We start from the raw sequence: 21,893 nt of genomic DNA on the forward strand, positions 1-21,893 counted from the left end.
TATATACTTGAATAGCTAAGTTCAGGATAAAACACATGTACACAGACTTTCCTTTAATAGAAATCTTTTATTTATTCAAATATTTACAGTCGATTTCATTGAGTGTGTAGCCAAAGGTGAAATCTTTGGGTAGCTTGCTTGTTAGCTGAACCGTGAAGTAGTTACTAGGTCAGATATACTACCCTCCTTTCAAAGTAGCCTTGTCCAAAAGACAGACAGATTAGTTATCTGTTGGACTAGTCTACTCTTAAACATTTCATCATGCAGTAACCTCAACTCAGACACCTCTAGCAAAAAATTGTGCAGTCGCAAAGAGCAACTACGCAAAGAAGAAATGTAGAAGAAAAATGAATTAAAACATATGTGGAAGGAAGATAGAACTAATTGTTACTTAAAGAAAATATGAAACACACCAAATTCTTAACAACTGTTATAACAAAGTTTAATTTATAAATGGGAATGCATGGAAAATACAAAACCAAATAAGCCTTGCTCTAGATAGTATCTCACTTATTATACATATACTTCATGATTCTGTGTTAAAATGGCAAAAAAAGTTAATCAGAAGCCTTAAATTTCAATCATTCATCACATTAAGAAATATTCATTGTTTATACGTTATGGTTTTGTATAGTATACATGCATACATTGGATTAGTTTCCTTAACATTAGTCTAACCAAAAACATGTTTTATATGACTTTAATTGTATAGTAAGTACTTACTTCTAATTGCCACTCTACACAGTTATTAATTGGATTGGTTTAGAGCCATCAGCAAGGCTCTACTGTTACTGTTAATTTTGTTTCACTGTCAAATGATTGTCTAATTATTATTTTAACTTCCATTGAAGATTATACGAATTTCATTCACTTTTTTTATTATTTATAATAAAAACAATCATACTGACTGGCATACATATTTTTTTAACAAGACTAAAATAAATCAATTTATTTAACTGTTGTTTTATACATAAGTAACAGTATTTTTATGCCCCACCTAGGGGCATTGTGTTTTTTGTTCTGTGTGTCCGTTCATTCAGGGTTGGCAAAAACCCGGGTTTTATGAATATTGCCCAGCCCAGTGGGAAATACTGGGAAATCCGGGTTTTACTGGGTTTTAGTGGGAAATACTGGGCAATACTGGGTAATATAAAATATTTGTCTGAATTTTAAAGAGGATTCAGTGATAAACACAAATGCAATACATTCAATAAGATATTTATACCCTATTTTGTTTGTTTAGCATTTGTCTAGATTGGCAAACTGTAAATAGAAAGCAAATAAATCATTTTTTTTCAAATGAATATAGCTCCTATTAAGAATTAACAATTACATGTATTTAAGAAACATCACATTTAAATAATGTATATGTACTGTCACTAATTAATAAGTAATTATTCAGATTAGAACACAGATTTGTTTATGTAACAATAATCAGTCCTTTCAATTTTATAAGTGTTAATGCCATGACCCTGTAGGGTGTTTATTTAGCAATATGAATGTATTACAATCAAAATTAACAATTTACTTAAACACTGAAATAAAATGCATTTTTCAAAGTTTGGATTATTGAAACAATACTTGGTAATTAAAAGGTATAAAATTAATAGAGAAGAGAATGAAATTGAATTTTCTAGAAATGACTGTCAATGGTTATCTGTTTAAAAAAATATATATTTAGCTGTTATACTATGAAACTATAACAAGTTTTTACTATTTTGTGTTAAAAAAGGCTTAAAAAATCATATTGCCCGGTAATGCCCACTATCACCCATTTCTGGGAGTATTGCCCAGCCCGGGAAAACCCGGGTTTTCCCGCCCGGGAATTCCCGGGTGGGTAATACTTTGCCAACCCTGCGTTCATTCGTTCATCTGTCACGCTTCAGTTTAAAGATTTCTGTCATGGTAGTTTTTGATAAAGTTGAGGATTCAATCAACTTGAAACTTAGTACAAATGGTAACTATGAAATGATCTTTCTGATTGTGATGCCAACTTAGAGTTTTGACCCACATTTCATTGTCCACTGAACATAGAAAATGATAGTGTGAGTGGGGCATTCTTGTACTATGGGCACCTTCTTGTTTGATAATTAGAACTGAATGGGGCATCCTTGTACTTTGGAAAAATTCTTGTTTGATAATTAGAATTGAATGGGGCATCCTTGTACTTTGGACACATTTTTGTTTGATAATTAGAATTGAGTGGGGCATTCTTGTACTATGGACACATTCTTGTTTGTTAATTAGAATTCTTTATTGGTATTGATTTCAAATTAATTATTTGACAAAATGCATGCCATTGCCTGATAGACAGTACAGTTGTTGCTAAAAGTATTCATAATTTGCATTTAACCTGTTAACCAACAGACTTTGTCAACTACTTATGGAATAAAAAGTTGGTGTGAGCAAATCTACCATTTTTTGGGGGAAATAAAAAATCTCCATATCAAAACCATGTATTTTTATCAATGAGTTGCCACAGTGAGCCTTTGTTAAGACCTGCTTGCCTGTTTTTGTTGTCAGTCTGGCTTCATAAATTAAAAAAAAAATCGTCTGCAATTACCTGGCCAAATAATACCAAACTTTACCTTAATGTTCCCTAGGAAATCTAGTGTTAAAATGTATCGATGGATTTGATCCATCATAAAACATGGACACTGGTTTTATTTATAGAATATATAGGTAAAATCCAGTTTTTGTCCAGTTTGTGACTTCTGTCACAGAAATATTGGTGAATGTATAGCGATTCGGCAGCGTCAGCGTTAACTAACTTCTTTCACCTCAACCTCATTTTATGGATCATTAAACAAGATTAGGTTTATGCGGTCAATTCATATTTAAGATACTGTTATCAGTATGTCCAACATCTTAGGTGTATGGAATGATTGTAGGATGTACATGTCCAACTTTCAGGTGTCATCTGACCTTGACCTCATTTTCATTGTTCAGTTGTTAAAGTCAAGTTTACATGTTTGATCTGATTTTCTTATACTGTATGCAATAGGTCAATTTTATTTGGTGTATGAATATATTTAATGATGTACATATCTGTCTGGCATATTTTATGTGACCTTGACCTCATTTTTATGGTTCAATGCTCATGTTAAAGTGTTGTGATGACAAAATGTAGGTCTAGTTTGATATTGACTATTTCCACTTTTGTTGTTCTGGATTATTGGTCCTATTTCAAAATGTTAGGTTAAGCAGTTTCCATGTTTTCATTTATATTTTGGTACTACCAAGAAAATTAAGGGCAAGTTGAACATTGACCACTTTCACTTTTGCAGTTCTGTAGTAATGACTCTTCACTGCTTTGAAATTACAATAATAAATGAAATAAATAAACTCATCATTGATACCAGGACTAAATTTTGTATATACGCCAGACCCGCATTTCATCTACAAAAGACTCATCAGTGACGCTCGAATCCAAAAAAGTTAAAAAGGCCAAATAAAGTACGAAGTTGAAGAGCATTGAGGACCAAAATTCCTATAAGTTTTGCCAAATCCAGCTAAGGTTATCTAAAACCTCCTTTTTCTGATTCTTTAACAGTCTTTTATTACATTTGGATTTAAATTTTATGTATAAATATGATCAAGCACGGATACTACTGTGATGTAGTAAATATTTAGTCTTTCATTTGAACCCTTTCATACAAGTGAGAGGTTTAGCGCTTTAAAACCAGGTTCTACATTTGAAAATGCTTGTACCAAGTCAGGAATATGACAGTTGTTGTCCATTCTTTTGGTGTGTTTTATGATTGATTTTGCCATTTGATAAGGGACTTTCCGTTTTGAATTTCTTCTGGGTTCAGTATTTTTGTGATTTTACTTTACTTGAAAATTTTTGGTCATATATTGGTATCACTTTGGTGTCGTCGTTGTCCGTCATTGTGTCCGAAGACTTTTGGGTTTCGCACTATAACTTTAGTATAAGGGCCTTTTTCAAAAAATGTGGATTTTCTTGTACAATCAATATTTCTAAAAAAGTGTAAATATTTTTATCCAATTTTTAGATACACCATTTAGTTTTTGGTGTGTGTAACAAGTTCCAGCAAATTCAATATGAAATTTAGCTACAGAAATTGCTTCCAGTGGGTTTCAAAGGGTCCAAAAACCCCAAAATTGCTTGTACGAAATTGAAAAACTAGTCTTTTTTAAATCCTGGTTTTAATACCCAGCGGAAATTATTATTTTTCTTTTGTTATTATAAATATATAGGTATCACTGCAGGTATGTATACACAAATACAGGGAATTATTAGATTTTATTAGCATTTTTTTTTACTTTTCATTTCGTACTTAAAAAAATGTCAACTACATAACACAAATGAAATAATGTTGCCAATAAACAACTGATTATATCCCTTGTAACTAAGGAAGTGTTCTCTACTTACTCTTCATCCTCTGATGACGTGCTTAAAGTTACAGGATGACATCATTTATTCATTTCATTATAGATTAGTTTTGGTGAGTACAAATTACTCCGTAATTTTATTCTATGTCAACTTTGTAACGGCAAAAACATTGATAAATTTTGGCATAAATATTTTTTTTTTACATAAATCATTCAAAGTCTATAATACTGACTCCAATTCAATAAAAACCATTTATCTGGTAGTATTAGGGTCAAGAAAAACATCCAAAAACCACAAATAGGTCAACTACATAACGGTCAACTACATAACGCAGTGAATCGTTATGTAGTTGACAAAAAGCGTTATGTAGTTGACAATGATGAATTAAATTCACTTTAAAATATGTTTCTAAAAAGTGTTATTTTAACCATGTTAACTGTTTTGAAAAAAGTGTGATGATTTTTATGGAAATATATATCAAGCAAAATGTAAATATTATTAAAAAAAAATTAGGGACCGAAACTAAATCCGTTATGTAGTTGACATATGTCCCATACTTGTTTCTATGTTATTTTTTAAAATATTTTTGTAGTAGCATTTAAGATTGCATATTTTTATTTCAGGTTGTATTGTTGTTAAACTATTCAATTTCATATATTAAAGTTGAAAATTGAATATTTTTTTTTTTTGTTATTTCACAACTGAAATATCCACATTTTTTGAAAATGACCCATAAGTGAATAGAAATCTATGAAATTTAAACACAAGGTTTATGACCATAAAAGGAAGGTTGGGATTGATTTTGGAAGTTTTGGTCCCAACAGTTTGGGAATTAGGGTTCAAAAAGGGCCCAAATAAGCATTTTCTTGGTTTTTGCACTATAACTTTAGTTTAAGTTAATAGAAATCTATGAAATTTTGACACAAGGTTTATGACTACTAAAGGAAGGTTGGGATTGATTTTGGGAGTTTTGGTCCCAACAGTTTGGGAATTAGGGGCCAAAAAAGGGCCCAAGGAAGCATTTTCTTGGTTTTTGCACTATAACTTTAGTTTAAGTAAATAGAAATCTTTGAAATTTTGACACAAGGTTTATGACCACTTAAGGAAGGTTGGGATTGATTTTGGGAGTTTTGGTCCCAACAGTTTAGGAATGAGGGGCCAAAAAAAGGGCCCAAATAAGCATTATTCTTGGTTTTCGCACAATAACTTTAGTATAAGTAAATAGAAATCAATGAAATTTAAACACAAGGTTTATGAACACAAAAGGAAGGTTGGGATTGATTTTGGGAGTTGAGGTCCCAACAGTTTAGGGATTATGGCCAAAAAGGGGCCCAAATAAGCATTTTTCTTGGTTTTTCACACCATAGCTTAAGTATAAGTAAATAGAAATCTATGAAATTTAAACAGAAGGTTTATGACCATAAAAGGAAGGTTGGGATTGATTTTGGGAGTTTTGGTCCCAAGAGTTTAGGAATAAGGGGCCCAAAGGTTCCAAAATTATTCTTGGGGTTCTTTGATATGTGGAATCTAAACATGTACTTAGGTTTTTGATTATTGGCCAAAGTTTTCAAGTTGGTCCAAATTGGGGTCCAAAATTAAACTTTGTTTGATTTCAACAAAAATTGAATCCTTGTGGTTCTTTGATATGCTGAATCTAAACATGTACTTATAATTTTTATTATGGGCCCAGTTTTCAAGTTGGTCCAAATCGTGGTCCAAAACTAAACTTTGTTTGATATCAACAAAAATCGAATCCTTGGGGTTCTTTGATATGCTAAATCTAAACATGTATTTAGATTTTTGATTGTAGGCCCAGTTTTCAAGTTGGTCCAAATTGCCGTCCAAAATTAAACTTTGTTTGATTTCAACAAAAATTGTATATATGGGGTTCTTTGATATATGCTTAATCTAACCATGTATTTAGATTTTTGATGTTTGGGCCAGGTTATCAGATTGGTCTACATTGAGGTCTAAAGGGTCCAAAATTGAACTTTATTTGATTTCATCAAAACTTGAATTCTTGGGGTTCTTTGATATGCTGAATCTAACCATGTATTTAGATTTTGGATATTGGACCATAATAGGTAATGTCCAATTTAAAATTTAAAGTTTTTAAGTTTAAATTCTTAGACCACATTCATTATGTGTCAGAAACCTGTGTTTTGTCAACTATTTAATCACAATCCAAATTCAGAGCTGTATCAAGCTTGAATGTTGTGTCCATACTTGCCCCAATGTTCAGGGTTCGAACTCTGCGGTCGTATAAATCTGCGCCCTGTGGAGCATCTGTTTTTTTTTATGTGTCTTTGCTTATTTCTTCTACAGAGAAGGGTTCAAAACAGAGTCTCCCATGAATTGCTCAGGAATATTATAGGGTTATTGCATGAATATTGGGGAATATTGTCCCGAGTAGAATCTTATATTGCACGAGCTTGCGAGTGCAATATATGTTCTACGAGGGACAATATTCCCCAATATTCATGCAATAACCCTTTTATTGTATAGCAATATAATATTTGAAAGTAAAAATTGGTTTAAACTAAGATTTTGTCGTTGATGACGTCATAAATTTTGAAGATTTATTGCACTAGTGCAATATTAGAATTTATTGCACGCTAACTTTTGGTTAGTTTCTGTGGGAAATATTATATTGCTATACAATAAAATCTTTTTATGCAACTTTAGACATAATGGAAATAACTTATCATTATTATGCTGCAGTGGAATACATATAGTATTTTTGAAATTTCCTCATACGATTCAAATAAAATTTCTCAAACTTGTTATCTCGAACTGAATATCATACTTCAATTTTTACTAATATTAGATGCATTTTCTCTTTCCGGCAGAGAAATGTCTTTGTTGCTTCATGATCCCAATGTCTGAGGTTAAGGTCGTAACAGCCATAGATGGTAGTTTTGGGAAAATTTACTGTTTGCAAAAGTATGAATTATTCTAAATAAGGAAGGATGTTCTTATCCCAGGCAGAAAACCCTAGCCGTATTGGTCACAACTTTTTGGAACTTTTGGTCCTCAATGCTCTTCAACTTCGTACTTTATTTGGCCTTTTTAACATTTTTTTATTCGAGCGTCACTGATGAGTCTTTTGTTGACGAAACGCGCGTCGGGCGTAAATATACAATTTCAATATCAGTTCTTCACCGACCTCTAGCTATTTTGTATGCGGTCAATAGTCACGTATCATTATATTCTGATATGATACAGGGTGATGGTTATTCAAAGCACTTTTATACGAGGGAATCTTACAGTGTACTATTCTTAGGACTTGAAGTACAAGATAATCATTTTCTTTCCCAAATACGTCTTGCAGTGTTAATCAGTTCTTCAGGATAAAAATGATTTACGAGATTGATATTTTAAAAATTTTGTCTTCGTATTTTTCAAATCAATATTAAAATCTCCGATTCATGTGTTTCTTTGTATTTCTAAAAGAACTGCTCTTAATTCCTCTTAAGGTAGAGCTATCCATGACGGGAGATCTTGGTGGACTATTGTTTTTGTGATTAAATCCGATAATCATTACTGAAATTGTAGCTTTTATGGATACCATTATAATAACAGTAATACAAAACAGTATTAAATCGATGTATCTCAATGTATAAACATAATACTATAATAATAGTTAATCATTACTTCAGTCTTTATTTACTTGTACTGTTTATAGTCAACCAAGATCTCTTCATCAGTCATTCACCTTAACATGAATTCAGAGCATCTCTATCGGATACAAGGACAAATATCAATGGGAAAAAGTAAAACCACAAAAATACTGAACACCGAGGAAAATTCAAAACGGGAAGTCCCTAATCAAATAGCAAATTTAGAAGATAAAACACATCAAACGTCGAATGGACAATAACTGTCATATTCCTAACTTGGTATAGGCACTTTCTTTTGTAGAGATAAACAAGCATATAGATGAGAAAATATGAAGATGAGACATATTAATCTCGTAAACCATTTCAACCTTGAACATCTGATTAATACTACAGGACGTATTTGTGAAAGATGAGATTCTCCTGCACTACAAACTAGGTTCCCACGTATATAAATGCTTGAAATGGGTATTAGCCTGAATCATAAAAAGATAAACAAAGGAAAATAATATCGTAATAATATACGGCTGTTTTACAGTTTTTTTTGAAGAACAAACTAAAGGAAGGACGAAAGATACCAGAGGGACAAACAGACAAACAATAGTACACATAACACAACATAGAATACTAAAGAATAAACAACCTGAACCCACCAAAAACTAGGGGGTCTCAGGTGCTCCGGAAGGGTAGGCAGATCCTGCTCCACATGTGACACCCGTCGTGTTGCTTATGTGATAACAAATCCGGTAAATAGTCTAATTCGGTAGGTCACATTTATGAAAGGGAAGGGGACTGTAGTAACGACGTAAGGAACATATCTAATATCATTTGTGAAATGGTTATTCCAAAATGGTCAACCAACTAGCGTCCGTAAAATTTACAAAGAGATGATTTCAACTTCACCCTTTGGAACTCTTTATTTAATATATTCCTTGTGAGCAACAACCCTCTATCAAGAAAATTATGATAGGAAATGCAAGCACGGGAATATCGTATCAATTGGGAGATATATACACCGTATGCAGGTACTCCAGAAAATAATTTATATTAAATACTACTTTGTAAAGAATCACTCTGCTTCAAACCAAAATTTCTCCGAAACTGACACTATCAAGATGCTTGATTTCTTATTACTATTGGAGGCATGTTTTTCAACAGACTGTCGGAATTCCAGTGGGAACCTATTGTGCACCTCTTCTTGTCGACTTGTTTCTTTTATTATTATGAGGCTAACTTCATACAGAAACTTCTAAGGAATAAAGATAAGAAGTTAGAAATATTTTTTAACTTTAAGTCCCGCTATTTAGATGATGTTTTCTCAATAAATAATACAAAATGTTGTGACGATGTTGAACGAATCTATCCCATCAAACTTGAGATAAAGGATACTACAGATACAGTTAAGTTTGACTCATACCTTGACTTTCATCTAGAAATTGACGATGAGAGCCGGTTGAAAACAATACTTTACGACAAAAGAGATGATTTCAGCTTTCCATTTTTCTGTAGCAACATTCCAACAGTGCCTGCATATACGTAGTATTATATCTTTCAATTGATTCGATATTCCCGTGCTTGTATTTCCCATCATTATTTCCTTGATATATGATTGCTGCTAACAAGGAAGCTATTAAACCAAGAGTTCCAAATGGTGAAGTTAGTCATCATTTCGTAAATTTTACGGACGCCATCACGAGTTGGTTGACCGTTATGGAATAGCCGTTTCACAGATCATATCGGATATGTTCCTTATGTCGTAACTACAATATCCTTCCCTTTTCACGACCTGTCAAATTAGACAATTTATCGGATTTGTAATAACATAAGCAGCACAACGGGTGTCACATGTGCAACAGGATCTCCTTACTTTTAGTTTAATTAAAAAGTGTGTGCGTTTTGTTTACTCCGTGTTGAAGGCCTCACTTTGGGATCAAGATCAGTAAAATAAGCACAGTTCCATTGTTTTTTTAGTGTATGTACAGGTGTCTGTGTTATTGGTGGATTACCTGTATCATATTATGTGTTTTTGGTCTGATTCATTTCTTTTATACTGTATACAATGTATTTACTATATTTGGTATATGAAACTATTTTACAATGTCAAGTCAGTCCTGTATAGTTTTTTTTACCTTGACCTCAATTTTAGTATTTTTTGCTCATATTAGGGGTTTTTTTTTGGTTGTCTTTTTACTAACACTGTTAGCAATAGGTCAACTATGTTTAGTGTATAGAATGAGTGTAAGGTGGAAATGTCTGTCTGGCAATTATCATCTGACCATGATCCATTTTTTATGGTTCATTAGACAATCTTAAGTTTTCCTGGTAAAGTTTGTGTCTTTCTTACGATATGGAATCGCTCAATTTTATTAAAAGCATGTAATGATTGTAGGGTCTATCTGGTAGGGTTCATCTTACCTTCGCCTTATTTTCATGGTTCATTGATCACTGAAAAGTTTTCCTGGTTAAGTTTGTTTCTTAGATTTGCAATAAGTCAACTATATTTAAGCATATTTGGTGTATGGAATGATTGCACGGTGTCCCTGTATTTCTTCTTTTGGGTATCTGACCTTGGCTTCATTTTCTTGGGTCATGGTAATTTTATGTGATATTAGTAGTTCAGCTTTTTATTTAGGACTATCAACATAATATCAATGGTTATTAAAGAAGGCTAGACATTTAATCGAGTGTACTCTTGTATGCTTACAAAGGTAACAGTAGTATACCGGTGTTCAAAAGTCATGAATCGATTGAGACCAAACAAATACATGGCGCCAAATATAACCGAGGGAAACACACAAAATATAAAAGGAAACAAAGGAACAACAGTTACACTGTAATATCTTACAAACAAGGGAGTAAGGGCATTACTAAATGTGTAAAATTGATTAACAGTTCAATAAAATTGAGAATGGAAATAGTGAATGTGTCAAAGTCACAACAACCCGACCATACAACAGACACCAGCAGAAGGTCACCAACAGGTCTTCAATACAGTGGGAAACCCCCGCATCTGGAGGCGTCCTTCAGCTGTCCCTACACAAATATATATACTAGTTCAGTGATGATGAACGCCATACTAAACTCCAAATTGTACACAAGAAACTAAAATCAAAAATAAGACCAAAAAAAGGCCAGAGGCTCCTGGTGTGCGATAGGCGCAAAACTGCAGCGGGGTTAAACATGTTTATGAGATCTCAACTCTCCCCCTATACATCTAGCCAATGTAGAAAAGTAAACGCATAACAATACGCACATTAACATTCAGTTCAAGAGAAGTCCGAGTCTGATGTCAGAAGATCTAACCAAACAAAATAAACAAACATGACAATAATACATAAATACAAACTGACTACAATGTCTATCTCTCTCTGATTTTTTTTTCTTCAGAAAATAATAAAATAACTCATTGTGGAGTTATTGCCAATGAAATGAAATCTTATTTCAGCAAATTTCCATGTTTTGACTTACTAGCTTATCTTTTTTTGGGTTACAATAATTCATACTAGTATTTTGTGAAGAATCACACTGAATCTTCCAGAAAGTATACTGATCAGAAGATGATATTATCAAAATGCTGGACTTTTTGATCGACAATATATTTGTTGAGTTTGGAGGATTTATATTTCAACAGACAGTCGGTATTCCAATGGGTACTAATTGTGCACCCATGCTGGCCGATTTGTTTTTGTACTCATATGAAGCAGAATTCATTCAGAACCTTCTAAAAGACAAAAAGAAAAAGCACCTTGCGAAATTCTTTAATTTTACTTTCCGATATATTGATGATGTTCTATCATTGAATAACCCATATTTCAGCCAATACTTACATCTCATATATCCCAGTGAACTTGAAATTAAGGATACTACTGATACTAGAAGCACAGTGTGGGAACGGAACTGTACGGTTTTCTACTAATTTGGTCATTCGGGAGACTGTCAAGCGGTGCTCCGACATTTGCAAAATAATAAGTTGCTTGATGGAAACTTTGATGAACTCTTATGTTGCTATATAACGTTTCTGCTTCAAGTTTTGATAGCTAAAACATTTTTTATGTAAATATAAACTAATAAAATGATAAGAAAGATATATGCATTCAAACGTTTTCATTAGAATAATAATGGTGGAGCTCCGTGTAAAATGATCAAAATTGTCACACAACAGCTATCAAAAATGTCAAATAAACATCGAAAAATCAATGTTTGCTACCTGGATTTTCACATGTACCTTTACTAATATATAGTCTTACCTATCTGAAAGTTTCAAAGCCATTGTCCTAGCAGAAATCTAAATATATTCATTTTCTCCATGTCGGATATTTTTATTGACTGTACAATCGCTTGCAAGTTTACTGTAATATAACTCGGAGCCTTCATGTACAATCGCTTGGAGCTTTTCTTTTCATCGTTTGGCCAACTAGACTACTCCGAAAGGAGGGTAACCTACTTTACCTTGTTATGACTTCACGGTCCAGCTAGCAAGCAAGCTAGTCAAAGGTATTACTTTTTCCTACACACTCATTGCATTTTGCTGTAATAGTTTCTAGTGGCATATGACTAATTATAACTCTTATGTAGATAATGCTTACTACTATCTCTTCTGCCACATTCATGATTAGTTTATGTTTTCCATGATACTTTTGTCATATAAATATTTGTTTAAACTACTGCAATTCAATACAATATATGTCTGGCATGATTTATCTCTCCTTTTTCTGTTACGATTTAACAGTTACTTATTTGGTATTGTTATCATTTTTTAAAACCTAAATTACACACTTAAAAGTGTTAATGATGTTTGAAGCTTTTATTTGAATGGACGCAGCCTGCATTAGCGGATCCGGTATGCGGGGAGAGGGAGTTTTGGTGGTTGAAACCCCATTTTTTCCGATTACTTTTTTTATTTTGTGTGTTCCGTGGTTTGGACCCCCCTTTTGCAGAAAGGCGGGATCCGCACCTGGTCTGATATCGTCAATAATAGTATGATGATCCGATCATTCATCTGATTTTTTATAGTTTGGTCTTGTGCTGTGCTAGTTTTGGGGAGAAATGAGTGCACACAGACATTTTTAACCCTGCCAAATTCTTTATGTACCTGTTTCAAGTCAAGAGCTCGTAGTTCAGTGGTTGTCGTTGGTTCATGTCTGTCATATATATTTTTCGTAAATTGTTTTATTATGAATTAGGCCGTCAGTTAAATTCGAAAGGTATTGATTCTTATTTTTCATGTCGGGACCTTTTATAGCCGACTATAATTTGCTTAAATCCATTTATTTTTTGAACTTTGACAATCATATCACATCTCCTTATTTTTATATTGAAGATATAAATGTGGTTTGATAAAAATGTTGTTCTTACTAAAAAAACCAACTGTTTCGTTCGTTTGTCGGATGCTATAGTGGGGAATATTGAAAAGTTGCTGAATCGTGACACTGATATATAAAAAAAATCATGTTGAAGGATTTTGTGTTTTCTCTGTCTTTCAGATAACAAGTCCTCTCCCATCCTTGCATGATAAAATTTAATTTTACTGGAGCTTTTTCTACAAGTAGCTATAACGTGTAATAAACAGACATCTCATTTAAAATTATACCACATCTTCTTATTTTAATATCATGTTTATTGACATATACGTGTCTTTTCTTGGATCAGTGGGTAGCTACCACCATTCCACATTCGAATTCCTTGTTATAGTTACCAAATTAAAAAGTGTTGGGTATGTGTAGATTCACCATAGGAGGAGCTAAATTTCACGAGAAATCTTTGCTTTCGAGTGAAATTTAGTTCATCCTATGGTGTATCTACACATAGCCAATCACTTTTTTATTTGGTAAATTACATGTGTCAAAGTTAACAACTGATATCACAGGAAAGAAAATGTTTTACATTGTAGTTTCTGGCTAAAAGTGTGAGGTATCTAACATACACCACATGACCATTTTCAATCTTCTGGTAAACCAATCAGAGGGTCGATATGGAACTGTGGTGTATGTGTCGATACCCTCACACTTTTTCAATGGAAAATCAGACAAACTAGGTACATATCAAGTTACAATATCCCAATCCTGTGATGAAAAGTATTTTGTTGTATTGTTCAAATATGTATTCATTATTATTTTTTAACTTGCTGATAAATAATATATTAAGTAAAATTCAAAATATGCTAATTACCCTTCCAGAGAAATTAGTCACCTTTTCGGTATATATAAATATTTATTTTGTAACAGGATTATTTTCAGTTTTATTTTAGATTAGATTCTTAACATATTTTGTACTGTCCTTTTCTTTTTGTCTTGTATATTTATCCAGTGGCTTTGTATTTATGTGTTACATATTTGTTTTTCGTTCATTTTTTGTACATAAATAAGCCGTTAGTTTTCTCATTTACATTGTTATTTCGGGGCATTTTATAGCCGACTATGCGGTATGGGCTTTGTTCATTGTTGACGACCGTACGGTGACCTATAGTTGGTAATTTCTGTGTCATTTTGGTAATCATACCACACCTTCATTTTTATATCTATTGTACACATTTTGTTTTTGTCTCTGATATAGTCACCCTAAAAGGGTTCCTTGATAGAATCTCAATTGTCAAAATGACCTGTTTTATGCTTATTTTCACTTCAAATACCATAGATGAATTTAATAGGACAACAAGAAACAACCTATGCAATGCATATACAATATATTTCATAAATTTGACCAAGCAATTCTACAGGAAAGCTCCAAGCGATTGTACAGGAAGGCTCCGAGTGATATTACAGTAAACTTGCAAGCGATTGTACAGTCAATAAAAATATCCGACACGGAGAAAATGAATATATTTAGATTTCTACTGGGACAATGGCTTTGAAACTTTTTCAGACAGGTAAGACTATATATCAGAAAAGGTATATGTGAAAATTCAGGTAGCAAACATTGATTTTTCCATGTTTATTTGACATTTTTGATCGCTGTTGTGTGACAATTTTGATCGTTTTACACGGAGCTCCACCATTCTAAGGAAAACGTTTGGATGCATATATCTTTCTTATTATTTTATTGGTTCCTATTTACATAAAGAATGTTTTAGCTATCAAAACTTGAAGTAGAAACGTTATATAGGAACATAAGAGTTTGTCAAAGTTTCCATCAAGCAACTTGTTATTTTGCAAATGTCGGAGCACCGCTTGACAGTCTCTCGAATGACCAAATTATTAGAAAACCGTACAGTTCCGTTCCCACACTGTGAGAAGGACTGCTTCATACCTTGATCTTTTCCTCAATATTGACACAGATGGACGACTTCACACAAAAATCTATGATAAACGGGACGATTTCAACTTCCCAATTATCAATGTCCCATTTCTCAGCAGCAACATACCCTCTGCCCCTTCGTATGGTGTTTACATATCACAATTGATACGTTATTCTCGTGCTTGTTCACACTATACGGACTTCATATACAGGATTGTGCTCCTTACGCAGAAACTGCTCCAATAAAGTTATGAGGAGGACAGATTAAAATTGACACTCCGTAAATTTTATGGACACCATCACCAATTGGTGGATCCATACGATGTGTCTTTGATCAAACTAGTTAAGGACATTTTTACTACATGGTAGATTGTGGTTTGTCATTAAGTCGTCTTATCTTTTAATTATCAAACGTGACTTATTCCCGATTGTGACTGTTTTGCTGAGTGTGAATTTGCATTACTATAAAACGTGTTACGGTACTTATCTATCCCAAATTCATGTATTTAGTTTAAATGTTTAATGTTATATTTGTAATTCTCATCGGATTTTGTCAAATGTGTTGAAGTCTTTTCTATTATATTCATGTGTTATGGTAAAGAAAATTAATCACCGCCTTCATTTATTAGATTTGATTTTGTTCAACGTAATCTGTACGATGTTTTTTTTTAAGTTAGATTCAAAACAAACCGGACATAGCTATATAATACAGTTAATTGCTACATTAGTTTGCTAATAATAAGTATTGAAATGTGCATTGTTATTAAATGTAATATCAGTAGTTAGTTCAAATATAATCTTCAATCAATCCTAATTCTATCTTATTCATTCAAAAGTGTTGCATTTTGTCGGGTTATGTAATGTATTTCGGTTGTTTCCTGTAATTAGCTAATACTTCAGTTTAATCATGTACATCTTTTCTATAGTCATTTTATAAAAAATTACTGTTTGCAAAAGTATAAATTATTCTAAATAATAGGGACGTTCTGGTACCTAACAGAAAACCCTGGTCGTTTTTGGGCACAACTTTTTTGAACTTTTGGTCCTCGTTGCTGGAACTGTTTACAATTTTTTGAATTTTTTGAAACACTAAGGCTTTTCTACCTCAGGCATAGATTACCTTAGCTGTATTTGACAAAACTTTTAGGAATTTTGGTCCTCAATGCTCTTCAACTTCGTACTTTATTTGGACTTTTAAACTTTTTTGGATTCGAGCGTCACCGATGAGTCTTTTGTAGACGAAACGCGCGTCTGGTTATACTAAATTTAGTCCTGGTATCTATGATGAGTTTATTGACTATTTTCATTTTTGCTGTTCTGGAGTTATGATCCTTTGTCTATTTCAAAATGGGTAACCAAGTGATTTTTCATTTTTTTTTCATATGTTAGTCCTACAGAAAAATTGAGGTCAAGTTGAACATTGACCATTTTTACTTTTGCAGTTCAGCAGTATTAAATGGCTCTTTGCTGCTTTACAATGACAAAAAATAAATAAAATAAAACTCCCTTTTCTGTCATTCTGACAATCTTTTGTTTCGTTTAGATTTAAATTTTATTTCATAAATATGATCATGCACGGCTTCTGCTGTGATGTATTTAAATTTAAGTCTTTCATTAAAACCTTTCATATGTGTCTATGTGTATTTCGACTACAGAGAAGGGTCCTAAACAGATTATCCTAGGAATTGTTTAGAAGGGATATCTCTGCATGCAACTTCACACAAAGTGGAAATAACTTTAATATAAAACAAAGAATGGAAATGGGGAATGTGCCCAAAGAGACAACAACCCGACCATAGAGCAGACAACAGCAGAAGGTCACCAACAGGTCTGCAATACAACAAGCAATTCCCGCACCCGGAGGCGTTCTTTAGCTGGCCCCTAAACAAATATATACTAGTTCAGTGATATTGAACGCCATACTATCTCCAAATTGTTCACAAGAAACTAAAAGTTAAAAAAAATACAAGACTAACAAAGCCCAGAGGCTCATGAGGTGGGACAGGCGCTAAAATGCGGCGGGGTTAAACATGTTTGTGAGATCTCAACCCTCCCCTATACCTCTAGCCAATGCAGAAAAAACAAACGCATAACAATACGCACATTAAACTTCAGTTTAAGAGAAGTCCGAGTCTGATGTCAGAAGATGAAACCAAAGAAAATAAACAAAATGACAATAATACATAAATAACAGCAGACTACTAACTGACATGCCAGCTCCAGACTTCAATTAAACAGATTGAAAAATTGTCTTCATCATATGAATATCAGGCACAATCCTCCCTGTGAGGGGTTTAGTATCATACCATCATAACATATATGAGAAGAACATAACCCATGTCATGCCAACAACTGGTTTTTAAATAAACGTGTTTAGTTCCGATGCATAGACGCTATAAGTGAATCAATATTAACACCAAAATATGCAATCTTTAATGACCACAGTACAGTATTATAACTATATCCCTTCTTAATAAGTCTATGTAAAGGTTTTGTTAGCTTCTGAGGTGAATACTGACATTTTTGTGCTTTATAAAAAATATTTCCCTAAAATATTGGATGTGAAATACCTAAACGTATAAGAAGTGCTTGTTGAGCTATATTTACGAATGATGTCCTTATACCGATGAAAAACATTTAGTAAATGTTTTGACTAGTTTGTAATATCGAAAACCCTGGTGTAATAATTTTTCAGTAATACATAAGTTTTTCTCGTTAAAATCTAAAACATTGTTACATAAAATGATGATACATGAGCGAATCGTACAAGTTGAGATATATAAACACCGTAAGACGGTGACAAGGGAACGTCATCATCTAAAAAAGAATAATTAACGATAGGAAATGAGAAATCATCTCTTTTATCATAAATTTTAGTATTAAGCCTTCCGTTAATGATATAGATATCAAGATCGAGGAAAGGACAGTAGTCATTGTTAGTATTAGCTTTATTTAAAGTAAGTTCAACAGGATAAATTTCTTTAGTATACATACTGAAGTCGTCATTATTCAGAGCCAAAATATCATCCAAATATAGGTATTTCTTGCTGCAGTAAAATAAATATTTTTGAAATGTCCTCATATAGTTCACATAAAATTTCTAAAACTTGTTATCTCTAACTGAATATCATACTTCAATTTTTACTAATATAATATGCATTTTCTCTTTCCGCAGAGAAATGTCTATGTTGCTTTTTGGTCCCCAATTTGTAAGATAAAGATCGTAATAGCCGTAGATGGTAGTTTTAGGAAAACTTAACCAGCATGATTCAAGAGTGCTTCTATTATTAACGTAGATATCTATTCTTCATCGACCTTGATTGGATACATTTCATTGTAGAGAAAGGTCTCTATTGTTTAGGTCAATAGTCACGTATCATTGTAGAGAAAGGTCTCTATTGTTTAGGTCAATATTCACGTATCATTGTAGAGAAAGGTCTCTATTGTTTAGGTCAATAGTCACGTATCATTGTAGAGAAAGGTCTCTATTGTTTAGGTCAATAGTCACGTATCATTGTAGAGAAAGGTCTCTATTGTTTAGGTCAATAGTCACGTATCATTTTATTAATATAATTTAATCTTTATTGTCATATAAACAAATTAAAACATGTTTGTGACAAACAGAGAGAAAACACATAGTTCACTCATACATATAATATACATATATATCTAATTTGCTTTAGTCTAGAATTTTAGTATATTGAAGGACTTTTGTCTTATTTTAAAAATATGCTTTAAATTGTAAAAATATTCGAATTAGCTCTCGCCGCGATATAGCCTTTTTGTGCTAATGCGGCGTAAAGCAACCAACAATCAATCAATCAATCATATATAGCTATTGTTGCAAATGTATAATAAGGAGACAAATCAAAATACAAACTACAACATAGTATACCACAAAACTTTAAGATATGACTTTCCTTCACATCATGCAGGGTAAGGATCACTGAAAGCATTAAGCAAGGGAATCTTACAATGTAATTTTCTCAGGATTTTTAGTACAAGAGAATCATGATCTTTCACAAATACGTGTTTATCTGTTATTCGGGTTTGTTTTTTTTTTTGTTTTCATTTTCATATTTTTCAAATCTATATCAAGATCCCCAATTTAAGTTTTTCTTTTTTTTTTCTGAAAGAGCTGCTCTTTTAAATTCCTTTTAAGGTAGATCTATCCATTACTGACGATATCTTGGGGCACTATACACAGTACAAGTTGATTAAGGCTGATCAAATTATTTTGATATCAGTTTTTGCTTTTGTACAATAGATTATTATAGCAGATGATATGGATAAAATAAACTGTTTTGATTAAACACATTTTCTTTGATAGCCCACTAAAACAACTAAAATACCAATAAGGTATTGTAACACTTCAACCAACAAAGACCGATTTTATTACAAAATGGAATCAATGAACTTCTGGCCAATAATGAAGCTTTGTATCTGGATCCAATGGTCATTCCTTACATTGTAGATTTAATTACCATTATTATAATAACTGTACAATTCAGTAGGATTAAATTGATGTATCTCGAATCATTGACAAAACATCATAATAATAGTGTAGCATAACTTCAGTCTTTATTTATCTGCACTGAATTAAGTCAACCAATATCTCGTCAGTCATGCACCTTAACATGAATTCAGAGCAGTTCTATCAGAAAACAAATATAGATCGGAGATATATAGGAATGTATATTTGAAAAATATGAAGATAAATATTAAGCTCGTAAACCTTTTTAACCTCGAACAACTAATTAACACTGAAACACGTATTTGTAAAAGATCAGGATTCTCTTGTACTACGAATCCTGCGAATATCATTTTGTAAAGTTCCCTCGTATATAATGCTTGAAAAAAAGTAAAATTACAAAAATACTGACCTCAGAGGAAAATTCAAAACGGAAGTCCCTAATAAAATGGCAAAATCAAATGATAAAACACATCAAACGAATGGATAACTGTCATATTCCTGACATGATACAGGCATTTTCAAATGTAGAAAAATAGTGGATTGAAACTGGTTTTATAGCGCTAAACCTCTCACTTGTATGACAGTCGCACCAAATTCCATGACCCTTTACCTGTACGATATAAAGATTTAAAAATCATATCATAATAAAATACAGGTGTTTTAAAGTTTGTTTTTTTATATAAGAGATGGGTTTTTTTAATCACTAATCCAGAGAATATCCATTGTACACATAGTGATCCCTATTATGCTTTATGTGACTTTTACCCTTTTTGATTAAATAATAAAAATTAGACTTGAAAATTTGGATTGACAGTTGTCTCATTGGCACTCAAACCATATCTTCTCAAAACTATTAAGGTATAAAGTAAAATACACTATCTACAGATATTAAAAACAACTTGAATGGAAAATGTGAGAGGGTATTTTTGACTCCGTGTGGAAGACCTTACTTTGAGATTAAGATCAGCAATAAAAGCGCTGTTCCTTTTCTTTGTATGTGCATTTACTGATTTGTGTGATGGATGGTTACCCTGTATCATTTTTTTTTTACTATCAAATGTGTATTAGACTATCTTATATTACCAACTATTCACTCTTATAAAATTATAAAGAATGAATGTATATGTTTCTGTCCATCCGAAATAGCCTAAAAAATGTTGAGCACATTTTTGAATAAGCCGCTACATGGGATTTAATAGGGACGAAAGATACCAGAGGGACAGCCAGTGTGCACCACATTTTTTGGTATTTCATCATAGACAGAAAAAAATTATTCAAGAAACATTAATTGCAACCATTTTTTTTTTGGGAAACTATGGATGACATTATAAAATCTAAAGATATTAACAAACCTTATGTAACCCAATTTAGTTTTTTGTCCATGGATTTATGAGTTTTAAACAGCGGTATACTACTGTTGTCTTTATTCAAAATATGAATGATTCCTTAGATGTTGAATGTGTATAGTATATATATAAAGTTATTTAAAAAAATATATGTAAAATACCCAGTCTGAGATAGTGTTTCCACTCAAATAAAGGCAACGGTAGTATAATGGTGTTTAAAAGTAGTAAATCGGTTGAGAGAAAACAAATCTGGGTTACAATCTTAAACGGAAAGATATACATCAACTATAATACTTTTCAGATCGATACAAAGCACAAAATAACTAGCAAATACACAAAAGACACAAGATGGTACTCTGTAAGTACAATTACTAGATAAAACATCATGTGTTTAAGAATAAAATAGCAATCAGTACACATCCAGCTAAATGGATTTAGTGTGTTAAGACGTCAGTATTAGCAGTCAGAGAAAACAGGACATTGTGTAATGCCAAAAAAAAAAAGAGGTATCGACAGCTTGTAGTGCGTTAATGTACATATATGAATAACAATAGTATCTTTTTGGTTTTTATAATTCATTGATAATAAAATCAATGTTTATACCGATAAAACAATAATCAAAGATCTTATAACAGTCGTATTTAAAGGATTGATAAGCTTATCCGGATCGTATCTAAATTTTCAGCCTTTGTCAACACCATAGTGAAAAAAAAATGGATATGCGTGTTCTGCATGAACATGATGAACTTGTTTGAGGGCTCAAAGAAAATTACACAAGTTCTAATAGTGGAAACCTCATTAAATATAAACAAAAATGTCCTTAATACAAGTACTATTATCATTATGGAACCACCTCTAGAGATAAA

The sequence above is a fragment of the Mytilus galloprovincialis genome, chromosome 3 (genome assembly GCF_965363235.1).
Source record: "Mytilus galloprovincialis chromosome 3, xbMytGall1.hap1.1, whole genome shotgun sequence".
NCBI classification, from domain to species: domain Eukaryota; kingdom Metazoa; phylum Mollusca; class Bivalvia; order Mytilida; family Mytilidae; genus Mytilus; species Mytilus galloprovincialis.